General features: G+C 53.3%; 1 long non-coding RNA gene across 2 annotated transcripts in view; it reads left to right on the top strand.

Annotated features, from left to right (window-relative positions):
- LOC142003393 (uncharacterized) overlaps positions 1 to 1,518 on the top strand; it is a 52,726-nt gene extending 51,208 nt beyond the window's left edge. For both annotated transcript variants that reach the window (XR_012642822.1, XR_012642823.1), the window contains one exon: positions 280 to 1,518. This is a non-coding gene — a long non-coding RNA (uncharacterized LOC142003393). The remainder of the gene's footprint in view (positions 1 to 279) is intronic.
- The last annotated feature ends 9,749 nt before the right edge of the window (positions 1,519 to 11,267 follow it).

The following is an 11,267-nucleotide window of genomic DNA, read 5'->3' as shown; positions in this document are numbered from 1 at the left end:
GAGCTTCTGAGACCTTCCAGCAGCTCTTCCCAGCCAATGCATGAGCTGTAGTGCTGACAGACCTGGGTTACCCAACACCAGGGAGAGAACCTGTGAGTAGAGGGTCTAAACGCCTGCACCCTACCACACAAGCTAAGGGCCAGAGGCTGCTCAGCTCATGCTGTAGAGTAGAGACTTCACTCACCCCAGATGAGATCTCAGTGCCTCTGAGTACTACATACGGATATATCATTTTTGTATTTGAAGTTATGAACTTTGGCTTTGTGTTTCTATTTCAAGGTGTTGTACTCCAATGTGTTTGATTTTGAGTAGCATCAATGAAGCAGTCTGATAGCATATGAGGGAAAGGACTATTCAAGATGAATGGCTCATCAAGAAACACTCAAGTGAGAATGGTTCACGGGGGACACCCATCTGCACTGAAATGAACTTTTCTGTGAACCTTTAAATACAACATGGGTAACGGTTTCAGCTGTGACTAGGCAAAACTCTGCATGGGCTTGTGTCTTGCCCGTGTGACTCCAACTCCATCTTGTTATTGTACTTTTACACAGTAAGAACAATGTCATGTCAGAAGGTATAAAAGGCCCTGGGAACATCTCCATCTTACCTCTGGACTACGGACTTTTACCCTGGGAGCATTCTAACAAAGAGACTGAAGTCCTTCTAATGATTTGGAAGTAGCCAGAGACTTGACTTAAGCTAGTAGTTTACTTCATCACTGCTTCAAGCCTGAACCAAGAACCTTGGAAATGTTGTAGATATTGAATTCCTTTAACCAATTCCAATGATCACATTATCACAGAATCATAGAACCCTAGGGCTGGAAGGGACCTCAGGAGGTCATCTAGTCAAGCCCCTGCCCAAAGCAGGATGAAGCCCAACTAAATCATCCCAGCCAGGACCTTGTCAAGCCTGGACTTAAAAACCTCTAGGGATGGAAATTCCACCACCTCTCTAGGCAACACATTCCAGTGCTTCACCACCCTCCTGGGGAAATAATTTTTCCTGATATCCAACCTAGACCTCCCCCTTTGTAACTTGAGACCATTGTTCCTTGTTCTGCCATCTGTCACCACTGAGAACAGCCTCTCTCCATCTTCTTTGGTCTTTCCATGATGGCAGGGGACTGGATTCGATGACCTCTCAAGGTCCCTTCCAGTTCTCTGAGATAGGTAGGTATAGGTAAGTTGAAGGCTACTATCAAATCAGTTCTCACTCTTCTGCAAACTAAGTAAGACCAAATCCCTCAGCCTTTCCTCATAGGTCATGTGCTCCAGCCCTCTGGTGATGAACATGGGACACCTGGCAAAATTACTCAAATTCAAGTGAGTTTAATGGCTACCAATCAGAACTGTGTGGTACCCTCCCTCAACCAGAGCCAATCAGAAGTGGGTTGGGGGGGGGAGGGGCATGAAGCACCATTTGACCTTGATCTCAGGCTCAAAGGGGGTCTCTGATTTAGGCACTTGTTAACTGCTTGGCCTTTGATAAGGTAGAAAGGCATTTATTAAACAACAACAGAGTGTTCCACATCTGTCTCCCTCTTTTTTTTGGAGTCTTATTTTGTTTTCATGTCTCATCTTTTTTTTTAAATGTGTATTCTGATGAAGGCCCTCAAAAGCTGGGGGTGGCCCAGGGCCCTCTGGACCTGCGAGAGACCCTGCTCCCAACATGCTTTAAAAGCACCAGAGCCCATCAGGGAAGGAGGCCATGAGGGTCTGGGATGAGGCAGGGGCACAGACATATATGTAGTCAGACTTCTGGTTTTAGGCCCAGCAGGCTCAAGCCACTTCCATATGGCAGGACCATGGAGGCAGTGCCACCTCCACCCTACTCATGCCAGCAGGGCACCAAGCCTGTCTGTGGTGTGGGGGTGGGTGGATGGGCGGAGGCTTGGCTCAGCTCATGAAGTTTGAAAACAGCTCACGGTGCAGGGAGGTGTGGAAAGAGGAGGGGCCATGGGCTGCGAGTGGGCAGGAGCTAGCTAGGGGATATGTGCGGTCCAGGGGAGGCTAGCTAGGGGCTGTGGGTGTATAGGCCACTAGTCCAGGGTGCAGGCAGGGGTAGCTTAGGGGATGGGCAGGAGATAGCTCAGGGGACAGACAGAGGGTAGCTTGGGGCTATATGCAGTCATGGTGCAGGGAGGGGGTAACTAGGGGCTGTGTGGGGGCAGAGGGTGGCTCATGGTGTGGGGGGGTAACTAGGGGCTGTGTGGGGGGCAGGGGGTGGGTCATGGTGCAGGGGGGTAACTAGAGGCTGTGTGGGGACAGGGGGTGGCTCATGGTGCAGGGAGGGATAACTCGGGGCTGTGTGGGGGCAGGGGGTGGCTCATGGGGCAGGGGGGTAACTAGGGGCTGTGTGGGGGCAGAGGTTGGCTCATGGTGCCTAAAAGAAAAAAAAGTTGGGACAGTTGCCTTAGATATGGGGCTGTCCCAGTCAAAATGACATAGATGGTCACCCTATCCAGCCCATCATCATTTTGGTTGCCTTCTGCTGGACCCTTTCCAGTGCATCCACATCCTTTCTATACTGGGGGCGTGGCCAGACCTGGACGCAATCCTCCAGACGTGGCCTCACCAGTGTGGGAGAAAGGGCAATAATAACTTCTCTAGATCTGCTGGAAATGCTCCTCTAATACACCCCAAAATGACATTAACCTTCTTGGCTACAAGGACACTCTGTTGACTCGTATCCAGCCTCTCATCCACTGTAATCCCCAGGTCCTTTTCTGCTGCACTGCTACTTAGCCAGTTGGTCCCCAACCTGTAACAATGCTTGGGATTGTTCTGTCCCATGTGCAGGACTTTGCACTTGTCCCTGTTGAACCTCATCAGATCTCTTTTGGCTCAAATCCTCCAATTTGTCCAGGTCACTCTGGACCCTACCCCTACCCTCCAATGTGTCTACTTCTCCCAGTAGCTTAGTGTCATCTGCAAATTTGCCGAGGGTGCAATCCATCCTGGTCATTAATAAAGATGTTGAACAATACCGGCCATAGAACTGATCCTTGGGGCCCTCCACTTGAAACTGACCACCAACCAGATATCAAGCCATTGATTGCTACTGATTGGGCACAGCCATGTAGCCAGCTTTCTATCCACTTTACAATCCATTCATCCGCTCCGCATGGTGTTAACTTGTGGGATTACTGTATCAAAAGCTTTGCTAAAGACAAGGCATATCACACCCACTGACTTCCCCATTTCCACAGAGCCAGTGACCTCAGTGAAGCTAACCAGATAGGCTACCTCCACACAGCCCAGAATGCAGTGCATCCCCCCGACCCCACCAGTTCTCGGAGCTGTGCTGAGCATGCTGTTCAGTACTCCAGCAGTGGTTTAAAGGGCCTGGATGTAGCAGTGATGGCGGCTGAGGAACCCTAGGCCCCTTGGACTTGCCAGCCCCAGGGGAATTGTCCCTTTCCCCCATCATCAGCAGCCTGGTTTGGGAGAGCAGAATTAGGGTGTCTCATTTACTATTAATAAAATGACGGCCTTTATATGAGCTTGTGCTGTCCCTGAGAGACCGGGCTGCACAAGATGCCCATTTCTGGGGGTGGGGGGTGGGGGAGGACCTGAGGCTGGGAGTGTGTGGGGGCCACCCTGCCGTGCAGTTCAGGTAGTAAAAGTCTGTGTGAGACTGGCAGGCTGAAATGCAGACAGGTGTCGCTGGGAAAGACTTACATGCTGCAGCCTGGTGGTGAGCTGTCCAGGAGCAGCGCCAACAACAGCAAAGCTGTGGAAAGGGTCCCCAGGTTAGCGGGGCGAGGGGAGTAAAGATGCAATAGCAGCCTGACTCTCAGAACCCTCAGCACAGAATCGCCTCGTGATCCGGCCCAGCCCACCCTGCCCAGGTGCTGCTGGGCAGAGATGCAGGCCAGGGCAATGGATCAGAGTCAGCAGAGATGGGCCTGGCGGGGAGCCCCAGGCTGGGGTAGCAGAGGGCTGTGGGTTGCACTGGCTGAGGGGCTCAGACTTTGGTAGGAGGGGGTGGTGGGTCTGAGCCCAGCAGCTCAGTCAGGAATCATATCCAGGAGGCAAAGGGGCAGCCCGGGGGCTGGCTTTCCTCATGGGGCTTTGCAGAGCTCCATGGGAGGGGGCACTTCCAACCTGCCTGCTCCCCACACACAACCACTGTCCCCAACTCTCCTGCTTTGGGACTCGCCCCCCATCTTTTTTGCTCTCCCTCCACCTGTCCACTCTGTGACCCCTGCTCAGCTCCTACCTGCCCACGGTGCTGCCTCAGAGGCCTATAAACATTAATGTCATCAGTCCAGTCTGATCTGCACAGTGTCGGCTTCCCAAGGTCCCCACCCTCCCGGAACAGACTCCCGGCCTCTGGCGGAGTGATAGACTCAAGGTGTAAACCCAAAGCCTTCCAGCTACAGAGACTCCATCTCTCCTCCTGCCCAGCACCGCAGAAAGCATTTAGGAGGCCCAGCCCCTATCTGGGTCACCCCCCCATTGTCAACACCTCCTGCTGTGGTGATCTCTGCCTGCCCTCCCCAGCGTGGGGGTTGCCAGTTTTGGCCGGCTGGATTCCTGGAGGTTTCTTTGCATGATGTAATCTTTAATTAAAGATTAATCTGTAATTCCTGGAGCCTCTGAGCCAATCCTGGAGTCCTGGCAGCACTAGGGGGCCTGTTTGTGGCGCTCAGGCTTGTGCAGGGAGCTGGGAGGTTTGGGGAAGCCCTGTTTAACCCTGGGCCTTGGAGCTGCAAAGGGTGCTGGCAGGGGACCCAGCCAGGCTGCTTAACTTCAGGCCCCAAAGAACATCAGATGGAGCCAAGGGGCAAAGTAAAAGCAGAGCCACTCCCTGAGACCGACTGACTACTTGGGGGCGGGTGTGTGATTTCAAGCTCTCCGCCAAGACTCCGCCTGGGAGGAACCAGCCTGTTCCCAGCATGCACCCGCCCAATGAGTGGCTTAAACCCCCATTGCTGGGAGCCAGGGCAGGAGCTCTCCTCTGCACTGTGCTTGGGGAAGACATTGAGGGCTATTGTGGGGTCCAGGGTTCTCATCCCAGTTCTGCAGCTTCAGCTGCTGTTTACTGATGGCCTTGGCTCCTGCATCGCTGAGCTCCTGCAGCGGCACTGAAGTCAGTGGGGCACAGCCACAGCTTATGTAAGTGACAGGGGCTGGCACAAACTGCTCCAGCTGAGCTCAGCGATGTGCCGGGTGCCCTGGAAGCTGCTGCAGGGTCTGCGAGGGTGACTGGGGGCTCACAAGGGTGACACATCAGTACAATCTCCTCTTGATGTCCACCCAGCCACCCCAGCAGGCCTGGCGGCTCCCCTCCCTTGTCAGTCAAAGCCCAGGATGAGGATCTAACCCTCCGCTGGCACGCCTGGCAAGCAGCAGCAGGAAGCATTTCCAAAGAGGGTTAAGGGAAAGGAACGTGCTGGCCGTGGTGTGGTGCAGGGCCCTGCCAGCTCGCCATCTGGTTTGCATGCTGGGAAAGGAACGGACCAGGGATCCAGCCCTGGCTGCGGCCCCAGCTCTCGTCCTGGCTTGTAAAAAGCTAACAGATGTTGTGTGAGGTTTTAAAGCGAATGCGCCATGTCCTGGGCCTGGAGCGGAGGCTGGGAAGTATTCCCAGTCAAAACGGTGCCGGGTTCCCTGTAATCAGTACCAGAGTGTGGGGAAAGGAGTCGGCAGGGAGGGCAATAGGAGGCCTTTACAAACACAGGCAGCTGGATTCCAGCCTGCCCTCACCATGTGAGGCTAGTCCTCCAGAACTCGGACTTCTTCCATCCGGGGCGGAATAAATGCTGTTATATGCACTGCAGCATGTGGGGCTGTGCACTGCCAATAGATCCATACGCTGCCGGCTGTGGGCTCTCTGCTTATCAGCTGAGCGGCACCCGACTCTCTTCTGGGCGGCTGCGCGTGTGCTCAGCTTACAGGGAGTGCTGCTCAGCAGGAGGGTTGGCTTTGTTGCCCTTCTGTTTCCAAGAGGGGGGAACTGAGGTGCGTAGCCAGGCAGCCACAGGGCACAGCTGGGGCTGGAGCCCACCAGCTTCTCACTAGTTGCAGTGGTGTTAAGGCTTGTGTCTGCTGCAGGGCTAAACGTGGGCACCCCCGAGCGGGTACAGCATTCCATGTCCTAGGGAGCAGCAGTGTCCTCGTGTGAGCATGTCGTCCGTCCATCCGCCCGCCCCACCCCAGCCACCACCGTGTTCCTCCATCCCTCGGCTGCAGAGTCAGCCCCACCACAGGGTTCAGGTTTCCTTCCCTGCCCTGTGCCCTGGCTCCCTCCAGGAACCTGCTCAAGGCTGACAGGGGAGCACCAAGCTTGGAGCCCGGCCGGGCTGGAGCTGACTCAAAGGAAACACCTTCATGTTCTTCCCCGGGCCATCCAGTCCCCTGGTGCCGGCAGCGAGGGTTGGGATCATCACACCCACGCCAGGTCTTTGCCCTGAGCCTGGCTTGGAGGGGAGAGCAGGCCCAGGCCAGGCAGCCCTGAATTCCCTCACCATATACATGGGACCGCGCCTGGAGCTGCCAGTTCAGTCCCATCTACCCAGCAAACTGCTTGCTGCTGCTTTTTCCAAGGATTCCTTCTCCCTTCTCCACCCTGGGGTCAGACTGACACCTGCCCACAGGCTGGCTGTGCCCCCAGTGGGAGCTCCTCTCGCCACCCTGCTGCACGAAGGCCGTGGGGCTGCAGCCACCGCATCCAGAAATTAGACCTGGACATAGTCCGGGGAACCCAGTGGGACTGTCTGGGCAAGGAGGACAAGAGTCCTGGCCACCTAGGACTGGGCACCCTCCTCAGGCTGCTGCATGAAAACCAGCCCTGGCTAGGACTGCTCAGCAATGGTGCACTGGCTGATAGGTGCCATGAGCTGGATGGTTCTCAGCCAGTGCTACCATCATCCTGCTCCTTTGGGTGGTGCTGCACAGACACAGGAGAGAGAGCGCTGCCCTGACAAGCTCCCAGCCAAGGAGCTCCCAGTCTGCCATCCAGAACTGGAATCCTAGGAAGTTCGCTGCTTACCAGGAGCTAGAATCAAGGGTGTGGCAGTCTTCCAAAAATCATCAAACCTGCGATTATTACCACTTCTTACTTCTCCACATAGGAACTAATGACACAGTAAAGAATGACCTGGAGCAGATCACTGTGGATTATGTATCTCTGGGAAGGAAGATCAAGAAATATGGCACGCAAGTGGGGTGCTCGTACATTCTCCCTGTTGAGTGAAAGGGTCCAGGCAGAGATCATTGACTCGTGGAAATAAATGTGTAGTTGCACCTGGGTGTTGGAGAGAGGGAATTGGTTTCTTTGATCATGGGTTTGTGTTTTGGGAACATGGATTGGTAGGAAGTGATGGGAAGGAAGAGAAGGAAAGAGCATCTTTGTAGGCAGGGGTTGCAAACCTAGTGGGGAGGGTTTTAAAGTAGGTTTGTAGGAGGGTGGTGACACAAGCCCTGATAAGGGGGCAAGGAGAATGGAGAGCTGATTCAAAAGGAGAATGTAGGCCAATCAACTAGCTATCTAAGGTGTTTGTACTCCAATGCAAAAAGCCTGGGAAACAAAGAGGAAGAATTAGAGGCCCTGGAACAGTCAAAGAAGTATGAGGTAATTGGAATAATGGAGACTTGGTGGGATGACTCGCATAACTGGAGCACGGTCATGGGAGGGTATAAATCATTCAGGAAGGACAGGCAGAGGAGAAAAGGAGAAGTTGCACTGTGTGTAATAGAGCATTATGACTGCTCAGAGCTCCAGTATGTGGAGAGAGAAAAGCCAGTTGTGAGTCTTTGGGTTAAGCTTAGAGGTGGAAGCAACAGAGTAGATGTAGTTGGTATCTGCAATACACCGCCAGACCAGGTAGATGAAGTAGATGAGGAATTCTTCCGACAACTAAGAGAAGCTTCCAGATCACAGGCCCTGGCTTTCATGGGAGACTTTAATCACTCAGACATTTCTTGAGGGACCAATACAATGCACAGACAATCCAGGAAGTTTTTGGAGAATCCTGGGGACAACTTCCTGGCACAAGTGCTGAAGGAACCAACCAGGGACAATGCACAGCTTGACCTGCTGCTCACAAACCGGGAAGAACTAGTAGGAGAAATAGAAGTGGGTGGCAACCTGGGATGCAGCGATCATGAGATGGTAGATTTCAGGATCTTGACAAAAGGAAGGAAGGTGAACAGTCAAATACAGACCCTTGGTTTCAGAAGAGCAGACTTCGACTCCCTGAGAGAACTGATGGACAGGATCCCGTGGGAAGATAATATGAAGGGAAAGGAGTTCAGGAGAACTGGCAGTATTTTAAAGAGGTCTTATTGAAAGCACAGGAACAAACCACCCTGATGTGCAGTAAGAAAAGCAAATATGGTAGGCAGCCAGCTTGGCTTACGAGGGAAGTCCTTGGTGAGTTTAAACTCAAAAAGGATGTATGTGTACAAGAGGTGGAAACTTGGACAGATGACTAAAGAGTATAAATATATGGCTGGAGAATGCGGGGGAGTAATCAGGAAGGTGAAAACACAACTGGAACTGCAGCTGGCAAGGAATGTGAAGGGCAACAAGAAGGGTTTCTACAGGCAAGTTACCAGTAAGGTTATCAAGGAGGGTGTGGGGCCACTACTGGATGAGGGAGGTAATCGAGTGACAGATGATGTGGGAAAGGCTGAAGTACTCAATGCCTTTTTTGCCTTAGTCTTCACGGACAAGGTCAGCTCCCAGACGACAGCACTAGGCGATGCACTATTGGAAGGAGGTGGGCAGCCCTTGGTGGGGAAAGAACAGGTTAAGTGCTGCTTAGACAAGCTAGACCGGTGGTGTCCAAAAGCAATTGACTGGGTTGCCACATGCCTCATCCCCTGCCCCAGACCCAAGCCGCCCAGCCCCGAGCCACACCACGTGAGCTGCCCAAGCCCCCAGCTGCCCCGCCCGCACTAGCTGTCTCACGGCCCCAGCAAGCCACCAGAGAAGCCGCCTCCGTCGCTGCCTTGACACTTGTCCCACCAAATGGTGGGGCACACATGCAGCGGGACCGAGGGCACCCCAAGTGTGTGGCTCTAACAAGCCGCTTCACCATACGCACTGTCCCGTTCACCACCCGCAGCAAACGGACACCACAGCGCTAGACATACACAAATCTGTGGGTCCAGATTTAATGCATCCAAGGGTGCTGAGGGAACTGGCAAATGGAAAGAAGGACAATGCAGGGAGCTACAGACCCGTCAGCCTTACCTCAGCCCCTGGAAAAATCATGGAGGGGATCCACAAGGATTCCAGTTTGGAGCACTTGGAAGAGGGGAAAGTGATGAAGAGTCGTCAGCGTGGTGTGGTACCCAGAGGCACTGAGACCTCATCTGGGAGGAGTGAAGTCTCTGCTGGCCTTTAGCTCACGTGGTAGAGTGAAGGGCTCTGGACCCTCTACCCACAGATTCTAGCCCTGGGGCTGGCAACCCAGGTCTGCCAGCATTACAATGGATTCACCAAGGACAAGTTGTGACCAATCTGATTAGCTTCTGTGATGAGGTAACTGGCTCTGTGGACATGGGGAAATCAATGGATGTGATATACACCTGACTTTAGCAAACCTTTTGATATTGTCTCCCACAAAATTCCTGCCCACAAGTTAAGGCAGTATGGATTGGATACGTGGAGAGTAAGGTGGATAGAAAGCTGGCTAGCTGGTCAGGCCCAATGGGCAGTAATCAATGGCTCAATGTCTGGCTGGCAGTCGGTTTCAAGTGGAATGCCCCAAGGATCTAGGGCCAGTATTGTTCAACATCTTTATTAATGACCTGGATAAGGGGATGGATTGTGCCCTCAGCAAATTTGCAGATGACACTAAGCTAGAGGGAGAGGTAGATATGTTGGAGGGCAGGTATAGGGTTCAGATGACCTAGACAAATTGGAGGATTGGTCCAAAAGAAATTTGATGAAGTTCAACAAGAAGTGCAGAGCAATGGCAGGGGGCGGGGGGCAGGTGGTAATGCCAGGATTCCGGGGAGACAGAGAAGGCAAAAGGGGATGGAAGAATCCCAAGCACTGTTACAGGCTGGGGACTGACTGGCTAAGTAGCTGTGCAGCAGAAAAGGACCTGGGTATTGTGATGGAGTGGGGGGCAGTGCAAATGCAAGACTCAGGCTAGATGTGAGAAACAAGCAGAATAGCTCCCAGTGGCTAAGGATGACCCTGGGGCTACAACTGGCAGGTAACACCTCTGCCCTGAACAAAGAGGAGGGAGGAGCCGAGCGGGGGTTTTTGAATCGGGGGACGGAGTTAGAGGCTAGGGGAAGAGAGAGCTGGAAGGCAGCCAGCCTGAGGAGGGGGAAAGCTACACCCCAGAAGGGCACCCCTCGGGGTCTTCTCCCCAGGATGGGTTGGAAGGACTGTATCTGACTGCTGTACTGACGCTTCCGTGAGAAACTGGGCATCTGTTGCCTAATAAACCTTCTGTTGTACCTGCTGAGTGAAAGTCACTCCTGCCAGCGGACGGGGTGCAGTGCAGGGGGACCCCTGAACCCCATCACAGGTATTATACTGGATGAGCAGCTGGATATGAATCAACAATGTGCTCTTGTAGCCAAGAGGGCTAATGGCATATTGGGGTGTATTAGGACTGTTTCCAGCAGATCTTGAGAAGTTATTATTCCCCTCTATCTGGCACTGGTGAGGCCTCATCTGGAGTAGTGTGACCAGTTCTGAGCCCCCCAGCATAGAAAGGATGTGGATGCATTGGAGAGAAGGCAACCAAAATGATTAGGGAGGCTGAAGCACATGACCCATGAGTTGAGGCTGGGAGATTTGGGCTTATTTAGTTTGCAGAAGAGTGAGGGGGGATTTGATAGCAGCCTTCAACTTCCTGAAGTGGGGCTGTAAAGAGGATGGAGAGAAACTGTTCTCATTAGGGACGGGTGGCAGAACAAGGAGCAATTTTCTGAAGTTACAGAGGGGGAGGTGTAGTTGGATATTAGGAAAAACTATGTCACCAGAAGGGTGGTGAAGCACTGGAATGTGTTACCTAGAGAGGTGGTGGAATCTCCATCCCTAGATGTTTTTAATTCCTGGTTTGACAAAGCCCTGGCTGGGATGATTTAGTTGGGGTTGATCCTGCTTTGGGCAGCGGTCTGGACTCAACAACCTCCTGAGGTCCCTTCCAGGCCTAAGATTCTGTGAGGAGGGGGCCAGGCACCGGGCAGGGAAGTGACTGCCCAGGGTCAGGGCTGGGCATGGAACCGCAGATGTCCTGACTTCGGCCCACAAAGTCACTCTAGCAGAGCCACCCACATGACACT

Source organism: Carettochelys insculpta, chromosome 29, assembly GCF_033958435.1.
Source record: "Carettochelys insculpta isolate YL-2023 chromosome 29, ASM3395843v1, whole genome shotgun sequence".
NCBI lineage: Eukaryota > Metazoa > Chordata > Testudines > Carettochelyidae > Carettochelys > Carettochelys insculpta.
Note: the sequence above shows the minus strand (reverse complement) of the source record. Positions and strands in the feature narration are given on the sequence as shown.